The sequence below is a fragment of the Canis lupus genome, chromosome 4 (assembly GCF_048164855.1).
Source record: "Canis lupus baileyi chromosome 4, mCanLup2.hap1, whole genome shotgun sequence".
Lineage (NCBI taxonomy): Eukaryota > Metazoa > Chordata > Mammalia > Carnivora > Canidae > Canis > Canis lupus.
This window is the reverse complement of record NC_132841.1, coordinates 17,863,199-17,885,440: the sequence shown is the minus strand read 5'-3', so window position 1 is coordinate 17,885,440 and position 22,242 is coordinate 17,863,199. Positions and strand designations below refer to the sequence as shown.

At 35.6% G+C, this 22,242-nt stretch overlaps 2 pseudogenes; one reads left to right on the top strand and one right to left on the bottom strand.

Annotated features, from left to right (window-relative positions):
* Window positions 1-15,616, bottom strand: part of LOC140631873 (nucleoside diphosphate kinase A pseudogene) — a 70,749-nt pseudogene extending 55,133 nt beyond the window's left edge.
* A 3,110-nt stretch (window positions 15,617-18,726) lies between these two features.
* On the top strand, window positions 18,727-19,680 carry LOC140631503 (single-stranded DNA-binding protein 3 pseudogene; annotated as a pseudogene).
* The last annotated feature ends 2,562 nt before the right edge of the window (window positions 19,681-22,242 follow it).

Genomic DNA, 22,242 nt, shown 5'->3' with positions numbered 1-22,242 from the left:
TTTCTACATAGAATATCATGTCATCTGTGAATAGGTGAAATTTGACTTCTTCCTTGCTGATTTGGATGCTTTTTATTTCTTTTTGTTTTCTGATTGCTAAGGCTAGGACTTCCAGTACTATGTAAAATAACAATTGTGAGAGTGGACATCCCTGTGTTGTTCTTGACTGTAGAGGAAAAAAATTCTCAGTTTTCCTCATTAAGGGTAATATTAGCTGTAGGTCTTTTGCATACAGTCTTCGATGTTGAATTATGTTCCCTCTATCCCTAGTTTTTTGAGGGCTTTTATCAAGAATGGATAGTATATTTTGTCAAATGCATTTTCTGGATCCATTGAAGGGATCATATTGTTCTTATCATTTTTCTTACTAATGTGGTGTATCATGTTGATTGATTTGCAAATATTGAAACACCTTGCAGCCCAGGAATAAAACCCATTTGGTCATGTCAATAATTTTTTTTTAAACATTTCATTTATTTATTTATTCATGAAAGACAGAGAGAGAGAGAGAGAGAGAGAGAGAGAGAAAGAGAAAGAGAGAGAGGCAGAGACACAGGTAGAGGGAGAAGCAGGCTCCACACAGGGAGCCTGATGCGGGACTCAGTCCCGGGACTTCAGGATCATGCCCTGGGCCGAAGGCCGGCGCTAACTGCTGAGCCACCCAGGGATCCCCGGCAATAATTCTTTTAATGTAGTGCTGGATTTGATTTGCTAGTATTTTGTTGAGAATTTTTTCACCTATATTCATCAGGAATATTGGCTTGTAATTCTTCATTTTAGTGAGGTTTTCGTCTGGTTTTGAAATCGAGGTAATGGCCTCATAGAATAAGTTTGGGAGTTTTCCTTCCTTTTCTTTTTTTCTTTTTCTTTTTTTGGAAGAGTTTGAGAAGAGCAGGTATTAACTCTTTTAATGTTTAATAGAATTCCCCTGGAAAGCCATGTGGCCCTGGACTTTTGTCTGTTGAGAGATTTTTCATTACTGATTCAATTTCTTTGTTGGTTATGAGTCTGTTCCAATTATTTGTTTCTTTCTACTTCAGTTCTGGTAGTTTATATGTTTCTAGGAATTTATCCATATCTTCCAGATTGTGTGGTTTGTTGGTATATAGTTTTTCATAATATTCTCCTACAATTGTTTGTATTTCTGTGGTATGGATTGTAACTTCTCCTCTCATTCATGATTTTATTTATTTGGGTCCTTTCTCTTTTCTTTTTGATAAGTCTGGCTGGAGTTTAGCAATTTTATAAATTCTTACACTGAACCAGCTCCTAGTTTCATTGATCTGTTCTACTGTGGTTTTGTTTGTTTGTTTCTGTATGATTTATTTCTGCTCTAGTCCTTATTGTTTCCCTTCTTCTGTTGGCTTTAAGCTTTATTTGCTGTTCCTTTTCTAGCTCCTGTAGGTGTAAGATAGATTGTGTATTTGAGACTTTTCTTTTCCTTCAGATAGATCTGTATTGCTATGTACTTCCCTCTTATGACCACTCTTGCTACATCCCAAAGGTTTTGGACTATCATGTTTTTTGTTTTTTTTTTTTTAATTTTTTTTTTTTATTTATTTATGATAGTCACAGAGAGAGAGAGAGAGAGAGGCAGAGACATAGGCAGAGGGAGAAGCAGGCTCCATGCACCGGGAGCCTGACGTGGGATTCGATCCCGGGTCTCCAGGATCGCGCCCTGGGCCAAAGGCAGGCGCCAAACCGCTGCGCCACCCAGGGATCCCTGGACTATCATGTTTTTATTTTCATCTGCTTCCATGTACTTTTAAAATTTTAAATAAATAAAATTATCAAAGACAAGTGACTATTTAATATGTAAACAGTCTGAAGGGCACCCTACCGATAGATATGATATGATATGATAGATATAATCTTTTTTGTTCTTCAGGAAACACACTTTCCTGAGTGAGATGACTAGGTCATCCACGTTTTATGCTTTTGATTAACTGAATTATCTCAAAAAAAGATAAAATACTCTTTTCAATTGCTTCATTCTGCTCTTTTTTTCAAAAAATATTTTCAGGTGCAGCCCAGGTGGCTCAGCATTTTAGCACCACCTTCAGCCCAGGGCCTGATCCTAGAGACCCAGGATTGAGTCCCACATCAGGCTCCCTGCATGGAGCCTGCTTCTCTCTCTGTCTGTGTCTCTCCCTCTCTCTCTCTTTGTGTGTCGCTCATGAATAAATAAATAAAATATTTTTTTAAAAAACGTGTTTTCAGTTTCCCAAAGAAAATTCAGATACTTCAATTTAGAGCCTTTGCAATCTATTTTTTAATCATGTATATTTTTGAATGATTATTAATGTTGTTTTCATGTTACTGAATTTAATAAATATGATAATATTTAAATGCTTTATAAATTTAAATTCATAATTTAAGTATAAAATCTAAATATAAATTAAATGGTTTATAAATTTAAATCATAAAATCTGGGCAAAATGCTAAAACACATATTTGAAAGTATTGAAGGTTGAACAAAATCAGATCGAAACTAGTAGTGAGTTGACCATTTATGAAAAGGTGATGCCTTAGGTAATTTGCATTTATATGACTTAGTTCCTTAAAATACATCCCAACATTCACAGTGTGAGATGACTCATATTAACAAACAAAAATCCATCTAACATTCAGCTACTAGAAGTAGTACAGCGAAGATGGGGGAATCTAGGAAAGGACATACCCACAGAAGAGCAAGTTCCATAATTGATGTATGCCTACCATAAACTCCCAGATTACTCCTAAAGTCTTTATGCACATGAAAATCACAGCTGAAATTCTGGAAACAATGAACTTTTGCAGCTGCTATGCATCACATGATTGACAGATTTTGGTGTTTAAGTTCACAAAAGTTAATTACATATTGGAAAAATATTAAAAATTTTCAGAGGAGTCCCGCATCGGGCTCCCTGCATAAAGCCTGCTTCTCTCTCTGACTGCGTCTCTGCCTCTCTCTCTCTCTGTCTCTCATGAATAAATAAATAAAATCTTTAAAAAAAATGTTTTTCAGAGGAAGATAACAAAATGCAGAGAATCTGAAAGGTATCATTCATAATGTGTAATATAAATATCTCTAAGTCTACTAGAAATACAAAGAAACTAGGAAGTATAATCCATAGTCAGGATAAAAAGCAATTCACAAAAATTGACACCAAGATGACCCAAATGTTATTATTAGCAGTGAAGGACCTTAAACCAATTATAACGGATGATGCAAAAGCATAAAGGAAAAAAATATTTTTCATGACTAAAAATAGAGAAAACTAAACAGAAGATGAAAATGGAAAAAAAAACAAATCAGAAATTCTAGAACAGGAAATTATAATAACTGAAAGTTTAAAATATGATATTAGTTTAACAGCAAGTTGGAGAGAGCAGAAGGAAAGATCAGTGAGATTAGAGATATTTTAATAGAAACTATCTCACATGAAAAGTAGACACAACAATTTAAAAAATAAATTGGGGAGAAACATCAGGTGGTATACAGGTGATTTTTAACCCAGATTGAAAGCAGATGGAAAGTGGTACAAAAAATATAATGATCTAAACATTTACTAAGCTTGGAAACAAACAAACAAAAACCCAAAAAACAACAAGAAAATCAAACAAAACCCCATAAACAAATAAAAAACCCACAAACAAACAAAAAGCCCTTGAAAACACAAATACAAGCAGGATAAAACCACAAATAAAAATAATATCAACGCATGGAGAAAGTGCTGGAAACTGAAGGTGAATAGAAATTTTTGGACACAGGAAGAAAAATACAAACAGAATAATACAAATAAATACAATACAAAGAGCTGACTTCTCATCAGGAAAAATAAAAACTAGGAGACAATGGATTAACAATATTCAAGTGCTTTGAAAGTGGGAGAAAAAACCCTTTTAAGCCATAATTTTCTAACCATTAAAATATCCTTCAGGAATTAAAGCAAAATATATTCTCTGATAAACAAAAATGGAGAGATTATCAACCAGCAAATATGCACTGAAGAGAATGCTAACCCTTCATGCTAAAGATGAGACACCAGATAGAAACTTATATCTATATTAAGGAATGAGAGGGAAGATCCCATTTGATGAGGAGAAAATAAATCTTCAGAGTTAGAATATTTGGTTAGGGTAACTTGACAAGATGGTCAGAACTAGAATTTAATACCAGGACATAAAACACAGGACTCAAGCTTCTATCCATGAAGTCTCTGTCTTCCTTTCTTGCTATCACTTACACTTATCCATTATTCATTTATATACTCATCTCAGAGAGACAGACACACACACACAAATACAATGAATCCATTAATTGAAAATTAATGTCACCATAGAAAATCAATCCAACTTTCTTTGTATGTCATTCAACACAAAGTGTAATTACCTAGAAATTACAGTCCAAATGAGTGAGAATATTAGATTATAATTTCCTTAGGAGAGTATCTGGTTTGAACAACATGTAGAGGATGAAAATAGAAGTGTGGACCAAGATGACAAGTCATAAATTCTGCTCTCCCTAATTGTTGGCCCCAATTTTCACATGACTTTTCCCAGGGACTTTGGTATATTCTAAGATCTGAGAACCAAGTCCAGGGCAGAGGGCAGGAGAGTAAGGTAGGGTACTATATTTGTACAACTGCCCAGTGGATAAGAGGATATCCTTTTTTTTTTTTTTAAGAGGATATCCCTCTCACTAATCATTATGGTCATTGTTTATAAATTATCACCTGTAACACTTCCGCACTCTTATGTTTTATGACTACACAAAGTTTTGTAAAATGTCCTTAAGGGGCACAATCAAGGCCCATGATCTTCCACCTGCTATGCCCTGGAAGCTCCCTACATAAAGAAAAAAGAATAAGCCCCATTTTCATTAAATAATTGTAGTTAAGGACACACATTGGATACAAATTAAAAGCAAACAGGAGAAATAAAACACAGAGACCAAGAAAGTCAAAAAAAAAAAAAAAAGAAGAAGAAGAAAAGAAAATAATACAAGTACAAATGCAATCCAGTCATTAGGTTCATGGCAATTAAAAATAAATGTAGATAGAGTTGTCTACCTGAAAAAGGACACTGTTACCAATTACTGGTTCAAACACACAAAAGACACACACTGTCACCTTCAAACCTGCTCTCCCTCTTTCCTTCGATAGCCATCCTCTTCTCAGAGTCAAGCCCTGCTGGTACTCTTTTTAGGTAGTTTTCTGGAAGCAGTTCTGAGATTGGGCTTTAAGGCCAAATGATTTCTTATGGAATTGCTCCAAAGGCTGACTGGTAAGGGGTGTAGAAGATAAAATGGAGAAAGACAGAAAGCTAAGCAAGCCATCAAGTTTAGACAAAGTTCCAAACTCCATTTGTATGAAACAATGACCTAGTCTGCCAAATACTATCCATGTATGTTTTCCAAGGCTGCAAGGCCATATTGCTTTGTTTGGGAGGTAATTGTATTCCTCATTGGGAATATTCAGGTCTTCTTCAGCATCATCTGTGCAGGAAACCTCAACCATATCTTATGCTAACACTGTCAACCTCTCATACCATAAGTTCAATTACATTTTTAATATATGTGCTGCCGAAGCGAGCACATTCAATAACATTTTTTTTTAAAAGATTTATTTATTTCAATGAGAGACATAGAGAGAGTGCAATGGAAAGGAGCAGAGTAAGAGAAAGAGAAACTCAAGCATACTCTGTGCTAAGCAGGAGCCTGAGGTAAGGCTCCATCTCACAACCCTGAGATCAGACCTGAGCTGAGACCAAAAGTTAGCTTCTGAGCTGACTGTGCCACTCAGGCACTCCTCAATTACATTTTTTATAACAAAATCATCAGAGATTTTGATTATCATATTACCATCAAAGATGATAAATCATATTACCATCAGAAATGATAATATAAAGAGAAAGACATTTCTTCTCAACAAACAAATTAGTAAAAAATTCATAAAAGCAAGAAGAGAGTTTCCTGCTTAGTCAATAATGTACTTGATAAAGAAAGATCTAATGTCATTAATCCAGTTTTATACTGCATATTGGCAACATTGAGCTATTTTAACTTATTTAGTTTTGTTTTATATATCATAATTTGAAAGTTTATAGTAATACACTGTCAATTATTACTGATACTTGTGGATACAAATCTTAATACATGTAAGTAAATAAAATCAATGTAATTCACAAATTATGACCTGTCTCAAAAAATATTGAGAGAAATCCAGTATCCTCTGTCGACAGCAAAGTGTCTTATAAATATGTTATAAATAACTTGTAAGACAAGTTCAGAGAATAAATATTACTTAACTGGAGCATATTTGACAGCCTTTATTTAAAACAACTTCTTAATTTAAAATATACTTTTGTCTTGGTTGAGCTTCAGAAAAGAGAGTATTAGCAACCAGTTTCTGCCATTTAAGTTAAAATATGTATCATAATAAGTCAAATTTCATTTCTTTGAAAAAAGTATTGGAAATTAATGGAGATTAGTGTGAGATGAGCTTAAAAGGTTTTATGTTAATGAGCTTATATAATGAATGATATCAAGGGTAGAGGAGTGCGCTGATAGAACTAATATTTCTAAAAATAATGTAACTTCGAGTTGTAAGTTAAAATTGAGCAGTATAGGGGATAGAAAAGAAGAAATGAAACAAAGTAGGGGTCTATGTAATAGGTAATGTAATGATCATGTAGTCCTAGAACAGGCAGGGTCCCTGACTATGAGGAAGACGGATAGGTTAGCTCTCTCATTATTTCATTTTGCCAATCTATTCTTCATGACTTATCTGGAAACTTTCTATGGAAAGACAAAATAGCCACTTTCCAAGTTCTATAATTTCTAGTTATATGTAAGTAGGATAAGAGATATAGTGTTCTTATAACCTCACTTAGTCCGCAGCCTGACACAGTATTGGTGCTCAATAAATGCAGTTTTCTAATATATGAATGAATAGCTTAATAGGAAAAATTGGATCTGAGTGTGATTTCATGTGACTTCATGCCAGCCTCTTAACTATTATGGGTTTTTAATTTCTAATCTGTAAAAGGAGAAAAAAAAACCTATATCACAGACATATTAAAGAATAAGTAAAATAAATTTGTAAATGAACAAATAATTTAAAATTGTTTGATGTTATTCCTATTACTATAATATATTGGTTGTAAGCAACATTGTACTTGTAGGATTTTATATTCAAAAAGTTACTTAAATTGGGCAGCTGGGTGGCTCAGTAGGTTGGGCAACTATTTTCACCTCACATCATGATCCCTGGGTCCTGGTATTGAGTCTCATGTCAGGATCCCTGCTCAGTGGGGAGTCTCATTGTCTCTCTGACTCTCATTCCTGCTCGTGTTCTCTCAAATAAATAAATAAATAAATAAATTACTTTTTTCTTTTTTTTAAAGATTTTATTTATTCATGAGAGACAGAGAGAGAGAGAGAGAGACAGAGACAGAGACACAGGAAGAGAGAGAAGCAGGCTCCTTGCAGGGAGCCTGACATGGGACTCAATCCCGGGTCTCCAGGATCACACCCTCAACTGAAGGCGGTGGTAAACTACTGAGCCACTTGGGCTGCCCCATCTCTTTCTTTTTAAGGTTGCTTAGTTTAATATATCTTGAAGGTTATTTGTTCTTAGGTGCTATATATATTTATTTGTAGAACAAACTGTTTGGTCAATGTAAGTGAGAAGTGAAAATTAAACTTTAGAAGTGTCACCATATGAAAAAGTTAGTCATTTTTATAAATGTAAAATATACTTTATTAATCTTTTGCCTAATTTAAAACCTACATGAATTTTAGCTTTCACATTTTAATCCTAGAAAGTAACTTGATGGGTAACTGGAAGCAATGAATTAGATTTTTTAATTCATTACCATTTTATTGTGGCTTTTTACAAAGTCATTTAACCTATCTGTATTTCAGTTTTGTTAACTTTAAAAAAGAAAATACTGGTTGAGTTAACTATAGTTTAAGAAAAAAAGGAGTGATCCACTTATATAGACTTTAGATTTTTTATAGATAGCAAAGTTTTATGTAACAATAACTTCATTACAAGGAAAACTGATGAATAGCGAACTCTTGTCTCAAAAAAAAAAAAAAACACAACAGGATTAGTAAGACACTGTATTTGAACTTTTAAGACACCAACTAGCACATCATTTCCTAAGTGAAAAGTGATCAGAAACATTCTGGGTTTCTCTTGAAATTGAAGAAAAAATTCTTCAACACGGTAAAGAAGTATAAGAAGATTTAAGAAATTTGGGTCAAGCTTAAATGTCACCAAATCTCTCCTATTTGTCAGGAACATAAAAGATGAAAATGTTCAGATTTTATTTAACTTAAAATAAAAATAACAATGCTTTACCATGTGGAATCTTCACCATTTTACTCTCTATCATTTTAGGGAATAATAGAATCTCAGCATTGGAAGGGGCATTAGGGTCATCTATTCCAGTGCTGCCTCTAAATGCCTGAACCCCCTCTATTGTACTTCACTTAAATGTTGGCTTATTTTCCTACCTACTTCCCCACACAAATTATTTCAATTTGGAAAAACTCTACTGCTTAGCTATTGCTTATACTGACCTACATTTACTTCCTATAAATGTTTCACATCCTGGGTTAAAATGAAGCAAGAACAGAAGAAAGTGCCAGGACAGCTACACAGCATAATGGCATGTGGTAGATCCATATCTTTATGTCCTGTTGAGAAAGCAACACAAACACAATGAGAAAACAAAACGAAAGAAAGAAAGAAAAAGAAAGAAAGAAAGAAAGAAAGAAAGAGTAAAAAGAAAGAAGAAAGAAAGAAAGAAAGAAAGAAAGAAAGAAAGAAAGAAAGAATCCCAGAGATAGTAATAGCTTTCAGTGCTTTCTAAGTCCAACTTTAAGAAAAAAAAGCTTTGTAAATTTGAAAAAAGGTCTTAGCAAGGAGACCAACATTTAGTATGATTCTAGTATATATATATAGTTTGTTTGAAGTCAAGTCGAAGGAAAGCACCTTTCTCAGCTTGTGATATACAGATGGAAAATAAATTAATTTAAAGATGTAGCAATCTCTATGTTTAAATTTCTAATGCTTTATCTCCATATCTGCAATCATTTCAATATTAGAGCCATTGAGATCTTCCAAGAGAACAGACTGGCATTTGAAATGTTTTAAAAACCATCTCCTCTGGACTAAGTCTCTCTCAGTACATTCCCCCATCTTCCAGCCTCATGAGGTAAAGCAAATATCAATGGATAAATTAGATTTCAGAAGCCAGGAGTTTCAGAGATACACATGAAAAAGCATGGTAATAGGCAATAAGTCATCAGGATTTGAACTCTAGGCCTCTGAAGGGAAAATGCTGTGTAAGTTGTGGTTACAGTTTTCAGGGTATTTGAGAAGATGGGATGTTGCTCAGGTAGAGACTTGCACCAGGGGAAAAAACAGAGATCAAGGTTGCCTACAGACTAAACTGAGATGAGTTATTCCTTTTCACATGATTCATTGAGGGAGAGCTCTCTGGAGAGAAGGGTGTGAAATAAAGCAGGGGAAAGTACTTAAGAAAGAGCCTCGTCTCCATTGGGACTAGGCCAATTGAGGCATCAGCCTCAACCTGATACAATGGGAATTCAGGAGTGCACATTGCCCCAGACAGTTGTCAGACCATGGGGCAAAGAGGCTTCCCTTTTCTATCCCCGTGTCAAGCCATCATCAGCTTAGGATGACTCTGGTGGACACTGGGAATTAGACCTACATCCCATGCAAAACATAGTACAGTTTGAGACAAAGTCAGAGGGATATCAGCTGCAGGAAGAATGGCATGGAATCTCAAAGTGTTGGACTAGAAGTATTCAAATACCTCCAGCTAAAACTCAGGTTTGATAGTACAGTCCTTGGTATTGGTGAACAGGGCCCATCAGGAGTGAACAGTGACTATATATGTTCTTCAAATAAGCACAGTTTTGGGGAGACAGGAAATACTGTGAGTGAAAGCCTGGCAGCTTTAGAAATCTCTTAACCTATCATTATATTTAGTGATTATCTAAATATTGCTTTATTATTTTCAGAATTGCTTCTGACACGTTACCGGAAGATCTGATGATCATACATCTATTAGAAATGTATCTCTTTGGTCTAGTGATCTTTAAGATATGTCATATTGCCTACTTTTTAATGCATTTGACAGAATTCCGGGTTAATATGGACCAAAATGAAATCAGGGAATATAAACTATTTTAAATTTTAAAGATCAAAAATATTAAATCTGGATGAGGTCTTGAAAGTTGCCACATCAAAATTAATTCAGTTGCAAGAATTTCAATTGACAGGGAGACACATTCAAGTGGCTTAAAAAAAAAAAAAAAAAAAGCAGTCATTGATTCAAAGGCAGAGTGGGTTCCAGAGAGAAGTCTACCTTATCAATAGGGCTATTTTCCTTTAATTCTTTTGGCTTTGTCCTTCTTTGTGCTTTGGCTTTCCTCTCTGGGAGACTTCTCTCTTGGTGATATTAAAAGCAAGGTAACAGGCTTCCGGTCACCAAACTGAGACTTAAGAGTTGTAGTTTAGGCTCTCCCAGAAATGGACTCTTGATCCATTTGATGAGGAATTGTCTGGTCCGCACTAATTAGGTAATCTGCCTGGCCCCTACCATGCCCTAAAGAAAAATGATGGCAACAAGCACCACAATTTTTGCCTAGGAAAACTTTTCTTGTTCCCACTTCTTTCTGCCTAGAAAGGCCCTCCATTCTGTACATCTTCTCAGAACTCCTTTCTATCTGCTAGATTAAATGCTGCCCAATTCATGAGTCATTGAGTAAATCCCCTTAGATCTTTAAAATTTACTCAGTTAAATTTTTTTGTTTGTTTGTGTTTTTAATAGCAGCAAACGTACCTGACACAATTCCAGGCCCTAAATACATACACTGCATTCACCAACAAATAGAGAATTTTTGTTCCCTAAAATTTGGAGCAAAATATTAAACTGATTCTGACTTGTCTGGCTTAGGCCTGATGCTCATATGTGTGGCCAGGAGAGATTGAATATTCTGGTTGGCTTGTAAAGGATACCATACTATGCCCCTTGAACTGGTAGCAGGGTCAATTCCCTCAGAGCTCTGTAGATTGTCAGAGATGTCTAAAGCTATTGAGGAAGGGAAAGGAAAAGGTAGATGTAAGAAGGCAAACACATGTCTGCTATATTATCTACTATGCTCTCACGTTTATGGATTGGGAGACAGAATCAAAGCAGAACTTAGGCACTTAATGAGAATGGAAGACCCTCAGTCCTCTGTCAGGCCAAGGCTCTTTCTATCACACCAATTCCTTCACACTGCCTCTACATAACTATTTCTTCAAAGACTTTCTAATAAAATCACAGGTAATTTTCAGTGAGATTTGTAAAATGGGAGTAAGAAATGTAAACTTAGGTGTATTGTGCTGCTCATTTTCTTGTGCTAATGACAGTCCTGTGTTAGAATCATCTTCCAATAGAGGTTTAAAGAAGTGTAGATACTTGGGATTCATTGCCACAGTTTAAGAGATTCCGGTTAGAGTTATGAATGCTTATATTATTCCAAGCACTCTACAAATGATTACAGAGTCAGGATAAAAACTCTTGCTGTCTATGTTTGAATATCATTAACACCAAGACACCTTCATAAAGAGATCACGTGATTTTCTTTTAAATTCTGGACTTGTTCCCTTGAGATGAATGTTTTAGTCAGCAATTTTATTAGTCAACAATTAAATATTCTCAAATTTTGATTTAACTCACAGAGAATTGTGAGGGCATGGGGAAGTTGTCATTGGACTTCGATAGGAAGTAAAAATATCTTATTAAAGACATTCTTGGCCACCATTCAGTTACCAAAGATCCTCACTCTTCAGAACTGAAGTTAGAGAAAAATTACTCCTTTCTAACAATATTTCTCTAAAATACAATGTAGGAGAGTAATTTAAAAGATTATAGACTTGAAACAGAATGATTATACACTGGAAATTCTTTTTTTTCTTGAATGTTTTGAAGGCAGAACAGTTAGAAATATCATGAAACAATAAAACAAAATCAAAGCTTATTCTAAAATATATCATTCAGTTTGGAAAAATAATTGGATTCTAAAATAAAGAGTATAGTTTGAATGAGATTAAAGACTATAATAAACTGTTCATTGTTAGTTGTTTTGTAAACTTAATTTCCTTAGCATTAATCACTTTTAGTTTAAAGTTAATACAGCAAGGCATGTAAAATCTAAATATTCATAAAGTATGAACAAAATATTTCATGCAGTACTGTATAGAACTGAAGAAGGAGAAAATCTGTGCTTATCTGAGCACAACAACTGTCCAAAAAAAGAAAAAAAAGAAGAAATATGCCAATTAATTTCTCTGATAAATTGAAAGATAAACACGAAAGTTTCTCACTTAACTGATTAAATTCTCTTTTGTCTTGGTTAGAAAACTGCTTTAAATAAAGTTAAAAGAATTAAAACATCTGAAAAATGTTAAACTGAATTGTTTGTTAATAAATGTTGATCTCATGACCGGAAAGGAAATCACTTTTTTTTTTTTTTTTTTTTGGTTAATCCACCAGCGACTCTTTATTATACATAAAAGCTTCCATGATTTTGATTGGATGATTTAACACGAGACAAAGGCAGCTCACTCCTAAGCAAATTTGTGCTGTTTTCACCTATTTCCAGTCAGAGCAGAATTCCCAATGATTTTGTTTGTTTGCTTGGTTTTTGTTGTTTCAAATTTTTATTTAAAAATAAGATAAACTGTATGTTTAGTTAACATACAGTATAATATTAGTTTTAGGTGTACGATGCTTCCATACAACACCTGGTGCTCATCACAAGCACCGTCCCTAATACCCATCACCCCATTTAACCCAACCCCTCCTCGCCTGCCCTCCAGCAACCCTGTTTATTCTCCATAGTGAAAAAGCAGTTTTACATGGGATGCCTGGGTGGCTCAGTGGTTGAGCATCTGCCTTTGGCTCAGCGTGTGGTCCTGAGTCCTGGGATCAAGTCCCAAATCAGGCTTCCTGCATGGAGCCTGGTTCTCCCTCTGCCTATGTTTCTGCTTCTCTCTCTCTCTCTGTCATGAATAAATAAAGAAAATCTTTAAAAAAAATAGAATCAGTTTTATGGTTTGTCTCTGTATTTTCCCCATGATCATCTGTTTTGTTTCTTAAGTTCTACACATGAATGAAATCATATAGTATTTGTCTTTTTTCTGACTGACTTACTTCGCTTAGCATTATATACTAGCTCCATCCATGTCATTGCAAGTGGCAAGATTTCAGTAATATTCCATTGTATATGCATATGCCACATTTACTTTACACATTCATCTGGATATATAGGTAATGCTGCTATAAACATTGAGGTGCATTTGTGTCCTTTTGAATCAGTACTTTTGTATCCATTGGGTAAATGCCTGCAGTGAAATTGCTGTGTCATAAAGTAGCTCTATTTTAAAATTTTTGAGGAACCTCCACAAAATGCAGAATGGCTGTATCAGTTTGGATTCCCACCAACAGTGTAACGGGATTTCCCTGTCTCCACATCCTTCCCAACATCTGTTGTTTCCTGTGTTGTTAATTTTAGTCATTCCGACAAGTGTGAGGTGATATTTCATTGTACTTTTGATTTGAATTTCTGTAATGATGAGTGACATTAAGCATCCTTACATGTGTCAGTTATCTGTATGTCTTCTTTGGAAAAATGTCTATTCATGTCTTCTGCCCAGAAAATTGATTTTAAAAAACACTAATTATAAATTATTTCTTTCAAATAATTTCTTAAGTATAAGTCTAATTTGATGCCATGAGTGATTTAAAGAACTCACTCATATAGACACATATACAATTCTATTTGTCAGAAATTACACTGTAACAGCAAATTTATTCATGAACATGAACATTCTCTAAAAATTTGGGATAAATGAAAGCTGCTTCTGCTTGTTTTTTGTTGTATTTAAATTATTTATGATAATTTTGAGGATTTGATAAATTATATTTTCTGCTGTCTCTTATCTAATCTAAAATTGACTATTTTATTTTTGCTTTTTAAAATAACAAATAGTATATTAAGGCTATAAATATAGTTAATCAAGTTGATCCCAAATTTTCCATTTGTAGAGCTATTTGTTTTATTAAGATAACCTTTACTAAAAGTAACATTGAGAAAAATTATAGAATCAGTGATACCAAACAGATCATTTAAAACAGTTTTAATATGTATAAATTTTTCATATGAATAAAATGTAGAAATAAAACTCTGTGACTAAAAGGCAGATTATTCAACATATTGAGATGAGAGAATTGGGTACATATTTGATAATAAATACCAATTAATTAAGATTCACATTTCAGGGCAGCCCGGGTGGCTCAGCAGTTTGGCGCCTGTCTTCAACCCAGGGCCTGATCCTGGAGACCCGGGATTGAGTGCCACATCGGGCTCCCTGAATGGAGCCTGCTTCTCCCTCTGCCTGTGTCTCTGCCTCTCTCTCTCTGTGTCTCTCATGAATAAATACATAAAATCTTAAAAAAAAAAAAAAGATTCACATTTCACATGGTGCATTTTACAAACCAAGTAAATGGGAAATTTTAAGCCAGAAAGAGAATGTTTATGTAAGCATTGTTAAAGATTTTTTTCTAAACATTGGTAAAATAGTATGACAAATAAACTAATTTATTGATAAATAATAATTATTAAAATAATAAAAGACAAAATATATGACTTCATAAAATTTTAGTGCTTGGGCACTTTAGGAAAATATGCCCTTTAAAGTATAATTAAACAGCAAGTTAAGCACAAATATTGACCTAATATAATTGTTAAATGATTTAAGCACACATAAAAATTGTTAAGAAAATTATTAAGTTTTTGATAGAATAATGAATAAAGGCCCTAAAACATGTTCTCAGGAAAAAGACGTAAAATTATAATAAACTACATAATGTGTAATGATTATTGTTTGTTTTGCCCTGTGGTCCATGAACTACTCTCTACTCATTCCCAAAACCTCCCTAAATAAATTTATTTGTATCCATGATTTCAGTTATTACACAGATGGCCCTCATTATTGTATTTCCTGCTGAGAAGGTACTTTATACTTCAAATTATGCATGGACATAAGCAAGCAAATTTGAAAGTTATTTTTTCCCCCAAACACATCCAAATAAATTCTATGTTACTATCACTCTGAAAACTTCTCTTTATCTGTATCCTTCTCATGGTAAAATCCAGAAAATGGAGTCATCCTTAACTCTACCCTTTCCTTCATTCTGACTTCACAAGACACCACCATCTTTCATCAAACACACCTCCAAATATTTCCATCTTTTATGTCAAAGATCTTCATATTTTATTTCCATGAATCCACAAGGGCTTCCTTTTGACCTGTTTTCCACATTAAAACTAGACAAAACCAAGAAAAACACAACTTTTATTTTTTTAAGTCACATCAATTATTGTCATTCTGTGTTTAAATCCCTTCAATTGCTTTTCATTTTGATTCAAGAAAAGGAGTTAAATAATACCTAACTTTTTTTTTCTTTTTAATTGACCTACCTGTTGAGAAATAGATACACCAAAATTGTCAAGTCTTGCTTTCTCGGCTTCAGATGCACTCATCTTGCTGCCAAAAAACAATATTGTCTTCTACTACAAAGCCTTTTACACATTTTCTTCCAAACGCCTCTTTGCTCTTTTGTCTAGTAGCCTTTACTCCTGAATGAGTGTGAAGTTCACTGAGCTTGTCTCCTCAAGTTCACTTGAGGCAGTTTTACACAAACTACAAAGGAGGTTTGACTTCCCTATTGTGATCTCATATCATCTTGTACACTTCTTCATAGCACTAAACACAGTTGTAATTTTACATTTTCTTATGGAATTGTTTGATTCATTTCCATCTTCCTCATTCCAGTGTAAATTTCAGAAACTCACAGTCCATTCTTATCTACTAATTTTATATCCAATGTCTAAACAGTCACCCATAAAAGATTAATTTAATCTTAGAAAATTAATTTTCTAATTAATTAACATTTGACCCACAAATGCATTTTGTGTACAAGAGGATTAAAAATAACAATTGAACTCCATTCTGTAAAAGGAAAATTGAATAATCACTTTTAGATATTGTTAGTGGGAATGAAACAGTGTATTTCTAGAAATCACACTGAAACACAATTGTGAAGAAGTTCATAAAATTTGTGCTAGTAATTTTATCTCACATGTTATAATTTTTAGAATAGCAAAAGATGCTACAATTGTCTAATTATTTGAAGAAAAATAAGAATGAAAATATCCAAAGGAAATATTCAGAAATACTGACAAAGTTATGAATGCACTTATACACATATTCACACACAAATAATAAAACATTATTGATGTTCAACATATGTTGAACAAATAATTTCAACATTATAGTGATGAAAGTAATGGAAACACCCTGAAGTTTTTATTGTTATTGTTTTGTTGTTATTAATTTTAGATTCTAGTATAGTTAACATAAAACTTTATGTTAGTTTCAAGTGTAAAATGTAGAGATTCAATAGTTCTATACATCACCCAGTGCTCATCACCCCAAGTGTACTCCTTAATCTCCATTGCTGATTTTACCCATTCTCCCCACCCACCACCCTTCTAATCACCATAAATTTGTTCTCCGTAGCTACTATTCCCTTTCTTGGTTTTTCTCTCTCTCTTTTTCCCTTTACTCATTTCTTGTTTTTCTTTCTTAAATTCTTCAGACGAGTGAAATCATACGGTATTTATCTTTTGCTTACTGATATATTTCACTTAGCATTATATTGTCTAGCTTTAACCATGTTGTTGCAAATGGCAAGATCTCATTCTTTTTTGTGAATAATAGTCCATTGTGTGTGTGTGTATATATATATATATATATATATATATATATATATATATATACCACTTCCTTATCCATTCATCTATCAAAAAAACATGTGGGCTGCTTCCATAATTGGGCTATTGTAAATAATGCTGCTATAAACACAGGAATGTACAAACCCCTTGTAATTAACAGTTTTGGGTTTTTAAGGGGTAAATACCTAGTAGTGTGATTCCTGGATCATACAGTAGTTCTATTTTTAACTTTGTGAGGAACATCTATATTGTCTTCCACAGTGGCTGCTCCAGTTTGCATTCCCATCAACACTGAACAAGAGTTTCTTTTTCTTCACATCCTTTCCAATACTTGTTGCTTCTTGTGTTTTTGATTTTAGCTATTTTAGCAGATGTAAGATGATATCTCATTGTAACTTTGATTTTCAGTTCCTTGATGATGAGTGATGTTGAGCATCTTTTCATGTGTTTCTTAGCTATCTGTATTTCTTCTTTGGAGATATGTTAGTTTATGTTTTCCAATCATTTTTAAAAAGATTTTATTTATTCATTTTAGGGGAGAGGGAGAGGGGGATAAAAGAGAGAGAGAGAGAGAACTCAAGCAGAAGGAGAGGCAGAGGGGAGAGAGAGAGAGAGAATCCAAAGAAAACTCTGAGCTAAGCATGGAACCCAACTTGGAGCTCCATATCATGACCTTGGGATCATGACACTGAGCTGAAACCAAGAGTCAGACACTTAACTGCCTGAACTAACCAGGCACCACCCACAGTGCCCATTTTTAATTGGATTGTTTGGTTGGGGTGTTGAGTTGTATCAAGTCTTATATCTTTTGATACTAACCTTTTATCTGATATGTCATTTGCAAATATCTTCTCCCTTTCCGTAGGTTGCCTTTTAGTTTTGTTGATAGTTTCCTTTTTTGAACATAAGCTTTTTTATTTTGATGTAGTCCCCATAGCTTATTTTTGCTTTTATTTCTCTTGACTCAGGATACATGTCTAGAAAAATATTACTATGGCCGATGTCAGAGAGATTACTGCCTGTGCTCTCTTCTAGGATTTTTATGGTTTCAGGTCTTATGTTTAGGTCTTTGATCTATTTTGAGTTTATTGTTGTGTATGGTCTAAGAAAGTGTCCAGTTTCATTCTTTTGCACGTTGCTGTCCAGTTTGTCTAACATTATTTGTTGAAGTGACTGTCTATTTCCCATTGGATATTCTTCCTGCTTTGTGAAAGAGTATTTGACCCCATAATTGTAGGTTTATTTCCGGGTTTTCTCTTCTGTTGTATTGATCTATGAGTCTATTTCCGCATCAGAACCATATTGTTTTGAATACTACAGCTTTGTAATAAAACTCAAAGTCAGGAATTGTGATACCTCTAGCTTTTTATTTCTCAAAATTGCTTTGGCTAGGGGGCGGCGCAGGCGGAGCCGGGCGGGCGGCGGGCGGCGGGGTCGGTGCCCTCCTCCCTGCAGACCATGTTTAGGCAAAGGCTCGGCGGTGCCCTCGGATGGGCAGGCTCGGGGAAAGTTAGCTTTATACGTCTACGAATATTTACGGCACGTAGGAGCACAGAAATCTGCACAGACCTTGTCGGAGATCCGATGGGAAAGAAACATCACATTGGGAGAACCGCCTGGGTTTTTGCACTCGTGGTGGTGCGTATTTTGGGACCTTTACTGTGCAGCTCCTGAAAGGCTGAATTAATTAATTAATTAATTAATTAATTGAAATGGACTGTGAGTTTCTGAATTCACATTACTGAATGTTCACTTGTGAACATTCGAGTGAAGCAAAAGTCTTTCACGATTGCAGTGCAGCAGCTGCCCCGAGCCCTGTGCTTGGCGACTTTCCCCCCAAGGATGGGATGCCTGGGATGCCGGGAGGCCCCATCCCGCTCGGGTTCTTTCAGGGTCCTCCGGGGCCACAGCCCTGGCCGCACGCGCAGCCTCCACCTCACAACCCCAGCAGCCTGATGGGGCCCCACAGTCAGCCTTTTATGTCACCGCAATAGGCAGGCGGCCCCAGGCCCCCATCAGAATGGGAAACCAGCCTCCGGGAGGAGTTCCTGGGACCCAGCGGTTGCAGCCCAATTCTATGGATCCCACCCGACAACAAGGGCACCCCAACCTGGGAGGATCGATGAGAGAATGAACCCTCCCCGAGGCATGGGGCCCATGGGGCCTGGCCCACAGCATTACGGCAGCGGCATGAGACCACCACGCAACTCCCTCGGCCCGCCATGCCCGGGGGTGACATGGGCCCGGGAGCTGGCAGGCCCTGGCCAAATCCCAACAGTGCTAACTCAACTCCTTACTCCTCCTCATCACCTGGTACCTACGTGGGACCTCCTGGTGGTGGTGGCCTCCCAGGAACACCCATCATGCCTAGTCCTGCAGATTTAACAAATTCCAGTGACAGCATCTACACAATGATTAATCCGGTGCGCCTGGAGGCAGCCGGTCCAACTTCCCCATGGGTCCAGGCTCGCACGGCCGGATGGGAGGCATGGGCGGCATGGAGCCACACCACATGAACGTATCGTTAGGGTCAGGTGACATAGATGGACTTCCCAAAAATTCTTCTAACAACATAAGTGGCATTAGCAATCCTCCAGGCACCCCTTGAGACCATGGCGATCTAGGAGAGAACTTCCTCCACTCCTTCCAGAATGACAATTTTTCTCCAAGCATGAGGATGAGCATGTGATCCCCTCCTCTTCTCTGAGACGCTGAGAGAGCCTGCATTGCAGGCAGGAAGATGCCAGAAATTATGCAAGACAAAGTGAGGTGTCATTACCCAGGAGCTGGGGGAGTGGGCATCTCCTGCTCCCCCTCAGCCCCAACCCCCTCCTCCAGCCCCCCATCCGTCCCAATTTTAGTTTCATGCGATAAAAAGCCCGAATTTGGGGAACCCTGGGTGGCACAGCGGTTTAGCGCCTGCCTTTGGCCCAGGGCGCGATCCTGGAGACCCGGGATCGAATCCCACGTCGGCTCCTGGTGCATGGAGCCTGCTTCTCCCTCTGCCTATGTCTCTGCCTCTCTCTCTCTGTGTGTGACTATCATACATAAAATAAAAAAATAAAAAAAAAATCTGTTAAAAAGCCCGAATTTTTTATTCCATAAAACATGAAGGACAAAACTCAAAATAAAAATATATTTCAAGTCCAAAAAAAAAAAAATTGCTTTGGCTACTCAGAATCTTTAGTAGTTCCCTATAAATTTGAAGGTTGTTTGTTCTAGTTCTGTGAAAAATGCTGGTGGTATTTTGATTGGGATTGCATTAAACATGTAGATTGCGTTAAGTTGTATAGACATCTTAATAATATTTGAACTTCCAATCTATGAATTGTCACTTGTGTTTGCCTTTCCTCATACTATTGTGTCTTTAAGTGGGGGGACCAACTACCGCTTGGCCTCCCAGCTAGCCCAGTGCTGAGTCAGCTGATTTTTAAAGATTCAGGCTCCAAGTCCTGCGGTTACACAAACTAACAGAATTCAGCCCATTTGGTTTAGAAGGCCAGACATTATGAGGATGCTGTTTCCTGTGTAGCTCCTGGGTGCTTTTCTCTCTATATAACATCAGATCCCTCCTTCCTGTGGGCAGCTCCCCACCATTGTTTCTGCCCCTCCTAACCTCTCAGATGTGGCTTTGGATTGTTGTCTGGTTATTGACTTGGACGTTATGAGTGATATTTAGTTGTAAATGTGGGACGGGGTGAGCTTAGGGTCCTCCTACTCTGCCGTCTTCCTGGATTCACCCTGAATTATTTTAAGAATTTTAATTTTAATAGCAAATTTAACAAATTGGGTAAAGTGACAAAGGATTGATTTTAAACATGGTAGAATTACACACACACACACACATACACACACAAACATACTAAGACTGAAACTAAAGTAATGTATGTTAAAATGTGAGCGGTAATATCTGCTTCGGATTTTTCAGTTATTACTTCTTTTTTATACATTTGTGAATGTATTTTTCAACAAGTAATACTACAGCTATAATTATAACAACTATAAATAGGAATCATTCAGATTTGGTATTTCACATTTCAGATAAGTTTAAAGAAAGTGGTATAATAAACCAATGACAGAATCAATTCAACTTGCATAGGCTATTTTCTGGGGTTTTTTTTGGCTACGGTACTTTTCCCATTCTCCATGAATTCTTCAAATTCCTAAGAGGCCTCTGCAGATTTCCTAACAAATTTTTAGATTCATGTCAGCTGTACATTCTGATTTATACACATTTAAATTACTTAAAATCAGTGAAGCAAGCACAGTCATGATTGCTAAATGCCAAATCATAGAAACTCAGAATTATCCTTACTAACTCTTTTCATTTCATATCTTAAAAAAATGTTGATTGAGTTGGGTCAAAGAAATAGAGTTGTTCTAATGCATAAAAGAATTAAGTTGTGGGAGAAGCTAGAGATAGTCTCTTTTCCATGAAGCCTCACAAATATTACGTGGCAATGTTTTCTCATTTCATCTTTTCAACTTACTTTATCCAGTGAAAATGGTATACAATGTTCCAGTTAGGGGAACTACCCCTATCTGGAATACTTTAAAATATGAGTTCTATTAGGATTCTAAAAATAGCCTTTTTCCATCAGGTTAAAAAATTGAGGTTAGATAATTTAATAACATAGTCCTTATAGATACACATTTCATGAGATCTAAGGAGCATTCTAGGGCCATCAGACACTGTTCTTTATTTCTGATGAGCTAAGGTAAAATCCGTTCCAGTTAACAAGATGTTATTTATCTGTAAAGACTGTTTTTTATTTTTGTTTTTAATAATTACAAGAAGAACATGGCAGAAAATAAGATTTAGGCTGTTCATTCCCAGCAGACAAGTTACTTACTACAAAAATTTCTCAGGCCTTTACTAATTTATCTAAGTTCTAATTACAGAAGTAAATAAAATCATGAGATCCTATGATGTCTATTATGCATGCTTTCTATTTTGTAATAGTTTTGTTAGAGAACATAGAAAGTTTCCCACTCAGTACCACAGATGAGAAAGAACAACAATAAGTATAATTGGATGCTGGAAGCTATCAGTGTCAATAAAGAAGGAATTTTAGGGATGGTGTGACCCAATTTTGTCCATGAATATCATTTTTGGATTTCCCTCCTTTTATATAGAGGAGTTAAAAATATTGCAGGGATAATGAAGGTTATTTCACAAAAAACAAAATTTTTAATTTATCAGGAAAATGCAACAAATCTACCTATATGCCCAAATTTATGGCTTCAAAGCACACAAACCAAAAATGAATAGAACTCTAAAGGAGTAGACAAATTAACAATCACAGTAGGAGAATTTAGCCATTATTAAACAATGTAACCCAGTGATCAAAGAAAATGCAGAAAAAAACCTA